This window comes from Mandrillus leucophaeus, unplaced genomic scaffold, assembly GCF_000951045.1.
Source record: "Mandrillus leucophaeus isolate KB7577 unplaced genomic scaffold, Mleu.le_1.0 Scaffold388, whole genome shotgun sequence".
Classification (NCBI taxonomy): Eukaryota; Metazoa; Chordata; class Mammalia; order Primates; family Cercopithecidae; genus Mandrillus; species Mandrillus leucophaeus.
The window spans coordinates 3,122,469-3,130,598 of NW_012104120.1; positions in this window are offsets into that span (position 1 = coordinate 3,122,469).

Sequence of the window (8,130 nt, forward strand, 5' to 3'; positions counted from 1 at the left end):
CTGGCGCTGTCCGCGGTGCTGGCGGCCCAGGCCCGAGGTCGCCCACGGCCGAAAGGGGGACGCCTCTCTGAGACCGCAGGATGGGGCTGAGGCCCTGAAACCCGTGTGTTCTTTCTAAAACTAGGACGAATGTACCAGAGGACAAGCAGCCTTTGTGTGTAGGAGAGGATAGGTTTTGTTTTGTCGTCTGTAAAATGGGAATGCTATGAAAAGTTCCACTATCTTAGGGATGTTTTGAAAGAAAGATGAGATAATGCGTGAAAAGTGCTTACCCCAAATCTGATACACATTTTACCCATTCATCCTCCCAGTGATGGTGACCCAGGCTGTCCTGACCACCCCGTGGCCACAAACAAGGCTGCAATGAACTTCCTCATACACATTCCCTTAGGATCCTGCGTGGAACTTTCTCTGGGATAGAGATCAGCTTTCTAATTATTATCAAAATAGCAGATGCAATGTGCTATTATTGTTTTAATCTGCATTTCTCTCGTTATTAGCGATTTGCATCTTATGTTGTTTGTTAGTTTGGGGTTTTCTGTTGTATTTTTTTCAGCTTTCTGTTGGGTTTTGTTCTCATTTAAATGCAGGGATTTCTTGTATAGGAAGCTAACACACCTGTGGTTCAAGTTGCCATCAACTCTCTCCTGGATTATTGCGCTCTTGAATTTTAATCCCAAAATTACAGTATGCATTTCACAATAATACATTCAAATACATATCAAACCAATTAATATGGTTGCTTGTCGGGGGAGGAGGATGGGGAATGTGGATATGAGGTAATTAATCAATTACCCAGATCAACGCTGACAGAGTGCCACGAAGAAAGGAATACAACTAACTTCGGCACCTGAAATCTCCCAGAAGTTCTTCATTTGGAGATAGTTAGGGATTCATGTGGTCAAGAATCTTCAGCACTTAGCACAGCACTAGCTCATGGTATTTTTCAGTAAATATTTGTTGAGTGAATGAATGAGTGAGTAAACGGACACTTGACTTGGATCCTGAAGGATGAGTAAAATTTTATCTGGTGCAGAAGGGCAGGGTTCATTGGGAATTCTTTGGACACAAGCACCAAAAATGACTTGGCTAGCTTCAGTCAAAAACGAGTTGATATGAAGTATGCGCGCGATGGGCTGGGGGTATACAAGGCAACTCACAGAATCAGAGGAAAGCTGAAAAATTTACTTCAGGAAGCAGTGCTGAGCCATAGAGGAACTGTCTCTTCAAGGCTCTTCTGATGTTCAAAATTCGAATTCCAGGTAAGAGGCAGTAATGTGCTTACAGTAGAGATGGAGTAAGGTAGCCAGATTTGAGAGACTTCTGGGGATCAGTTCCAGAGGGATTAGTGGTTGACCAGATATGAGGGTGGAGACATAGATAACTCACAGGTGGTCTGGCTTTAGTGACACAGTGAAACTTTTCAGTGAAACTTTTCAGAGAGCTAGGGAAAAGGAGACGATGCAGTTTGGGGGAATAGTGGAAAAGTTTACAAGTCAGAGTCACCAATTAAGAAAGATGGAAAGCCTGACACAGAGCAGCAGGCAGGAACAAGGCTCTTGCAAATCAAAAGGCTTCAGAGCCTTTCAGCCTTCCAGCCTAACTGATGTTCTGCTAATTGCATTGATTAAAGCAAACATTTGGGGCAATCAACGCTCCCATGAGGGTGGCTGTCATTCTCAGAAGCCTGAGAGGATTAGCGGCAGTGGCTATAGGCTTTGCAGAGATCTTCAGAAACAGACACCTTCCTTTTTTTCCTATGCCTGTGGCGTGTGTGTGTGTGTGTGTATTTGTGTGTGTGTATGAACATGCAAGTTTTTATTTATTCTAGCTGTACATAACTTAAATGATACAGAAGGATACAGAACAAAATGTGAAAAGCCCCCTTCCACCTGCCCCAACCTCACCTCTTTTTTTCCCTCCAGAGATAACTACTGGCCAGTTTGGCAAACATGTTTACAAAACTGTTTATGTATTTATATCCATATTGCTTGCACAAACATACACATAACAACATGAAATAGATCACACTAGAATACAGTTCCACAACTTGTTTCTTTTTTTCCCTTGTCTTGAAGATTTTTATTTTAAACTCAGTATGTGTAGGACCACCTCATTCTTTTTCATGGGTATGTTGTATTCATTGTAGGGATGTATGTAGACTGTATGTCACTTCTCTCCCACTGAATGAACATTTCCACTTCTTTTGACATTTACAGAAAAAAAAAGGAGAAAATAGTCCTCCTCTATATTCCCTTTAGTACATGCGAAACTACTATGGTAACATTGATTTCTTTTTTTTTTTTTTCCAAGACGGAGTCTTGCTCTGTCACCAAGGCTAGAGTGCAGTGGCTGGATCTCGGCTCACTGCAACCTCCAGCTCCCAGGTTCAAGCAATTCCTCTGCCTCAGCCTCCTGAGTAGCTGGAATTACAGGCTCCCACCACCATGCCTGGCTAATTTTTATACTTTTAGTGGAGATGGAGTTTCACCATGTTCCCAGGCTGGTCTCGAACTCCTGACCTCGTGATCCCCCCGCCTTGGCCTCCCAAAGTGCTGGGACTATAGGCGTGAGCCACCACACCCAGCCTGATTTCTAAATTAAGTTTAACAATGAGTCAAAAGATATATATGCTTTAGAATGTAATATGTATAATAAATATCTACTAAGACCATTCCACTGAATACTTCCTCATTAGTGTTTTTGAGTTCCTACTCCCTTACATTCTTGGCAAGATTTATTATCAGTTTTCTTTAATTTATGCCAATCTGATAGGTGAAAAATCACATTTTGTTTTAGTTTGCATAAAACTGATAAGTGAATTTTAAAATCTCTTTTTTTTTTTTTTTTTTTTGAGATGGAGTCTTGCTCTGTCACCCAGGCTGGAATGCAATGGTGTGATCTTGGCTCACTGCAAACTCTGCCTCCTGGATTCAAGCGATTCTCCTGCCTCAGCTTCCTGAGTAGCTGGGATTACAGGCACACACCACCACGCCTGGCTAATTTTTGTATTTTTAGTAAAGACGGGGTTTTGCCATGTTGGCTAGGCTGGTCTTGAACTCCTGACCTCGAGTGATCTGCCCGCCTTGGCCTCTCAAAGTGCTGGGATTACAGGCATGAACTGAAAATCTTTTTATATGTTTCTTATTTTGTATTCCTTTTCTATAAATGCCTATTGATAGACTTTGCCCATTTTTCTATTAGGTTGTTTACATTTTGCTTGAATTCACATAAACTCTGTACCTATTCTGAATAAGAATATTTTGTAGGTTGTAAATGTTGCAAACATTTCTCCCAGTCTGTCACTTGTCTTAACTTTGTTTATAAATGCTTTGGCCACATTCTCATAGCTTTGATTATAGTATATTATTATAATTGTTCTTTTATATTCTTACTTATTGTTGTTAATCTCTTACTGTGCCTAATTTATAAATTAAACTTTATCATTGGTATGGGCTGGGCACGGTGGCTCACACCTGTAATCCCAGCACTTTGGGAGGCCAAAGCAAGTGGATCACCTGAAGTCAGGAGTTTGAGACCAGCCTGGCCAACACAGTGAAATCCCATCTCTACTAAATATACAAAAAATTAGCTGGGCGTGGTGGCAGGTGCCTGTAATCCCAGTTACTTGGGAGGCTGAGGCAGGAGAATCACTTGAACCTGGGAGGTGGAGGTTGCAGTGAGCAGTGCCACTGCACTTCAGCCTGGGCAACAGAGTGAGACTCCAGCTCAAAAAAAAAAAAAAAAAAAAAAATTATCATAGGTATGTATAGGAAAAAATAGGGTATATATAGGGTTTGATACTATATGAGGATTTGGGCATCCATGGGGGCCTTGGAACGTACCCCCTCAGGATAAGGACAAACTACTGTATGAAACATTTCTATCACCACAAGGATCCCTCAAAATGCCCTTCTATAACCACACCTGTTTCCCTCCCACCTCACCTCCTCCTTAACCCCTCCAAACCATTAATCAGTTCTCCATCTCTATAATTTTGGATTCAGTAATGTTATATGTAAGTGGCATTATAGAGTAGGTAGCCTTTTTGGATTAGCTTTTTTTCACTCACTATACTTCTTTGGAGATTCATGCAGGTTGTTGTGTGAATCAGTCATTTGTCTCTTTTTATTGCTGAGTAGTATTCCATGGTATGGAGGTACCACAGTTTGTTTAACCATTCACTCATAAAGGGCATCTGGATTGTGTTCAGATTTTGGCTATTACAAATAAACCTGCTATGTTATGTTCAGATTTTTGTGTGAATGTAAGTCTTCATTTCTCTGGGGTAAATGCCTTGGAGTGCAATTGCTGGGTCATATGGTAGTTGCATGTTTCATTTTTTAAAAAAACTTCTGCTCTCTTCCAGAGTAGGTGTGCCATTTCACAGTCCCATCAACAAAGTGTAGGTGATACAGTTTCTCTGCATCCTCACCAGCATTTGGTGTTGTGTGTTACCCATCCTGACAGGTATGTCATGATATCGCATTGTGGTTTTAATTTGCATTTCCCTGATGGCTAATGAACATCTTCTCATGTGTGTGTTTGTAATCTGTATATCCTCTTTGGAAAAATGTCTCTTTATGTCTTTTAGCCCTTTTCTAATTGGATCGCTCTTTTTCTTTTCTTACTGTTGAGTCTGAGAGCTCTTTGCATATTCTAGATGCTAGACTGTCAGATATGTGATTTGCAAATATTTTCTCTCGGCCTGTAGCTTCTCTGTTCATCCTCTTAGTACGGTTGTGCATTGAGCAAAAATTTTCAGTTCTGATGAAATCCAGTATATCAATTTTTCATTTTATGGCTCATGTTTTTGGTGTTTAGTCTGAGATTTTTTCACCTCACCCTAGATCCTGAAGATTTTCTTCCATTTTTCTAAAAGTTTTATTGTTTTACATTTTGCATTTTAGTATATTATCCTTTAATTTTTGTATAAAGTGTGAAACTTAGGCTGAAATTCTTTTTTTCACCTATGGACAGCCCATTGCCCCAATACCATTTGTTGAAAGGCTGTTCTTCCCCTATTGAATTGCTTTTGCACTTTTGTCAAAAAATCAGTTGAGCACAATTGTGTGGGTCTGTTACTGGGTTCAACTTTATGGAGATATAATTCACATACCATACAATTCACCCATATAAAATGTATCATTCAATTCTTTTTTAAGCATATCCACAGAGTTGTGCAACCGACCATGCAATTTTAGAACATTTCATTATTTGACAAAGAAACCTTTGAAAGGGGAATTTTACCACCTTAAGAATATCAAGTTGACCAAGACCTGCAACATATTAAAAATCATCTGTGGGTGCCCCAAAGTGCAGAAGGCGCCTCCTCTGACACAGCATGTTTTGATCCTAGGCCCGGATGGTCAGCTTCTCCACGAGGCTGCCGAGGCCCTCTGACAAGCTCTGAGCCTCCACCACTGCCTCCCACAGGCCTCTTCTGCTCCCAGCCTTGGCCTTTGGGCCCCAACCTCCAGAAGACCCGTGGTTTTCCTCCCCGGAAGATGGAGCCCCTAAGGCAACCATCTGATCCTGTCCTCCAGCTCCATTGCAGCGGGCCTTTCCACCAGCCCCAGTCCAGGTGGAGCAGGACATGGAGACAGCAGGGACTCGAGTTTCCGTTTGGAGGCGGCAGGATTCAAAAGCAAATTCAGCCCCTTAAACCTCTGCTGTCGCCTCCCCTGCAGCAACTGAGGCCGCCCACCTCCTGGAGCGAACCTCCCCGGGGAGCACAGCCGATTTTGGACTTCAGAAAACAGCATCCAGGCCATCGCTTGCCCTCGGGCTGAGGGCCACGCATCCCTGCCCGTCCCCTCACAGGCGGCTGCATGCTCCGGACCACGCCCCAGCCCTCCTGGCCCCGGCGGGAAGCCCCTCTCTGAGCAGGCCTGGCCGGGGCGGTGCCCTTCTGCGGAGTCCCCAAGGGGCGGGGAGCCACGCCTGTCTAGCCCGGCTCTCAGGACACTTCCTCTTTCTGCGTCTCCTTCGTCGCCACTCCGGGTTTGGACCCCGCGTGGCCAGGCACCTCGGGTCACCCCCTCTCGACCCAGGGCGAGCGCACGCCCCCGCCTGCGCACTGGACTGGGAGCTGGGAGGAGCCGACATCGGTCTCTGAAACCCGGCGCTGGGACGCCCTCGGAGGGGCGGAGATTCCCGGGGGCTGAACAAGTTTTCCCGGCTGTGTGTGTCCGAGCGCAGACGGAAGCCGCGCGAGGGGACGCGGGGTCGTGTCCCAGGGCGGCGGGGAGGGGCTGCGAGAGCGAGTGTGGAGTGGCCTGGGCTGCGTGCGGGCTAGGGGCAGCCACCTTGGCAGGGGGCCAGACGCGCGGGACCTCCCGGTTCGCTCCCCGCCTGGTCCGCGTCCCTCCAGGAGGCCAGAGCCGCGCGGCCGCCCTGGGCTCCGCTCCTCAACTTCCTGCCGCGGCCGCGCCCCGCTGGGGAAGATGCGAGACCAGGCGGACGCGAACGGTTCTTGACGCTGAGCCTGTAGGCCAGGCCCGCGCCCACCGCAGGAAATCTTCCCCGGGAAGCCCCGGAAAAATGCCAGCGGTCCCTGAGGCGTGGAGACCCCGGCGCCTGCGCTTCTGAGGCAAATGCATCAGGGAGGCTTTCCTGGATCTTCTCGCCCTCTCTGGGCGAGAGGGAAAGGATAATGGAGTGAGGGGAGTGTTGTGGACCAAGGCCTGGGGGGCAAGCAAGGGTCTGCGGTGTCTGGCGAGACTGGGTGGAGGGAAGGGGGTTCTCTGTGGCCGGCATCAAGTGCTCCAAGGCAGGGCTTGGAGATAGCCAGGTCCAGCCAAGGGTCTCAAACGTTCTACCTGACATTTCAGTCCTCAAACCGCTGTAGGGCCTCTTCAGGGTTTCAGCAGGGGACGCAGTCAGATTTTGTAGAAAAGTCATTCTGGCTAGGCACAGTGGTCACACCTGTAATCCTAGCACTTTGAGAGGCTGAGGCGGGTGAATTTGAAACTAGCCTGGCCAATAGAGTGAAATCTCGTCTCTACTAAAATAAAATATTAGCCGGGCGTGGTGGCTTGCCCCTGTAATCCCAGCTACTCAGGAGGCTGAGGCAGGAGAATTGCTTGAACCTGGAAGGCAGAGGTTGCAGTGAGCTGAGATCATGCCACTGCACTCCAGCCTGGACAATAGAGCGAGACTCCGTCTCAAAAAAAAAAAAAAAAAAAAAAAAAAAAAAAAAAAAAAGCCAGGTGTGGTGGTGAGTGCCTGTAATCCCAGCTATTCTGGAGGCTGGGGCAGGAGAATTGCTTGAATCTGGGAGGTGGAGGTTGCAGTGAGCCTAAATCTTGGCACTGCACTGCAGCCTGGGAAAGAAAGAAAGGGAGAAAAGGGGGGGAAAAAGGGGGGGAGAGAGAAAGGGAGACAGAGGGAGGAAGGGAGGGAAAAGAGAAAGGAGAAAAGAAAAAAAAGGAAAGGAAAGGAGAAAGGAAGGAAAAGAAAGGTCATTGTGGAGGCTGGTTGGGGAACTGGTGAGCTCCCATAAGCACCCCAGTGAATGGAGGTTTTACCAGTGAGGCCTAGGAAGGAGGGACCCACGCAGAGAATTACACAGGCAGGGTCAGTTGGGCTGGGACAGATTGGCTTTGGGTAGTAAGGGAAGAAGAGTCAAGGGTGTCTTATGGGCCCCTGAAGGTGTGCCCCAGGCCCCCTGCCTCTGTGGGGCACAGTTACCACCTCATAGGGGGCCTCACCTTATGCAGGGCTGGGCCTTAATATTTATTTGAGGTCAAGAGAATTGTTTCCTCACTACCCTTAGAGAACTAACCTGATCTTGCTGGAGAGAGACGTAAGCAGTCCCTGCCTTCACAGTGGTTTCAGAGTACAGATGACTTTCTACAGGTGCAGGGAGAACCCTCAGCTCTGAATAGGCAGAGAAGACAGACCAAAGAATAAAACAAAAGAAAGAACACTGACATGGTTAACAAATCAGACAGAAGTTAAGGTCTCTTAACTGAGTGTCTTTTTGTTGTCTTTTTGTTGTTGTTGAGACGGTCTCGCTTTTCGCCCAGACCTGCCGTCAGTGGCCAGAACTCAGCTCACTGGAAGCTCCGCCTCCCAGGTCCACGCCATTCTCCTGCCTCAGCTTCCTGAGTAGCTGGGATTACAGGC